This window comes from Acinonyx jubatus, chromosome B2 (assembly GCF_027475565.1).
Source record: "Acinonyx jubatus isolate Ajub_Pintada_27869175 chromosome B2, VMU_Ajub_asm_v1.0, whole genome shotgun sequence".
Classification (NCBI taxonomy): domain Eukaryota; kingdom Metazoa; phylum Chordata; class Mammalia; order Carnivora; family Felidae; genus Acinonyx; species Acinonyx jubatus.
This window is the reverse complement of record NC_069385.1, coordinates 96,933,647-96,934,362: the sequence shown is the minus strand read 5'-3', so window position 1 is coordinate 96,934,362 and position 716 is coordinate 96,933,647. Positions and strand designations below refer to the sequence as shown.

The following is a 716-nucleotide window of genomic DNA, read 5'->3' as shown; positions in this document are numbered from 1 at the left end:
AGTGCAAAGCCTACTTGGGATTCTCTCTCTGTGCCCCTACCCAACTCACGTGCACACACACTCTCTGTCTCTCTCTCAAAAATAAATAAACTTAAAAGAGAATTTTTAAATAAAACAAAAATAAAAAATTTAAAAACTTCATATTTTATAATATCTGGGAGGGGATCATCAATGTGGAAGGCAAGAAAGTTGCTTACATTTCTCTGACCTGACACTTTTTTTTTTTCTTGACGGAATGCTTCACAAATTTGTAGGTTATCCTCATGCAGGACCATGCTACTCTTCTCTTTACAGTTCCAATTTTAGTATTTGTACTGCTAAGTGAGCACTGAACTGGCACTTTTAGCTGTGTTACCTGTAGCAATTCATTTGATCCACAGACCTCCAGCTCCAAATATGGAGCTGAATTCGATCATTTCATAGATTCTGTTCAGCTAAAAATCTTTGAGTCCACAAAAGGAACAGGCCCACAGAAACTTTCTTCTTTAGAACAGTGGCACAACAGGGAATTTCAGCTCGACAAATTTTAGAATGCTAAATTTGGATTTGGAAAATTAGAAATTGATTTTGTTTATTCCTCCAAATATTTAACTTGTATATTCATAGATAAAATACTGTGACTCAGATACACTGAATGGTTCCTGGTAAAGACCAAAAACAAAAGGGGGGGGGGAACAGAAAGAAATACAGAAAGACAGAAATGCATAAAGATATAT

The 716-nt window shown here is 35.6% G+C and overlaps 1 non-coding gene across 1 annotated transcript; it reads right to left on the bottom strand.

Moving 5' to 3' along the window:
* Window positions 1-224: 224 nt before the first annotated feature.
* LOC113598969 (U6 spliceosomal RNA) lies at window positions 225-329 on the bottom strand. Its single transcript, XR_003419727.1, has one exon. It is a non-coding gene; the product is annotated as a U6 spliceosomal RNA (small nuclear RNA).
* Window positions 330-716: the final 387 nt, after the last annotated feature.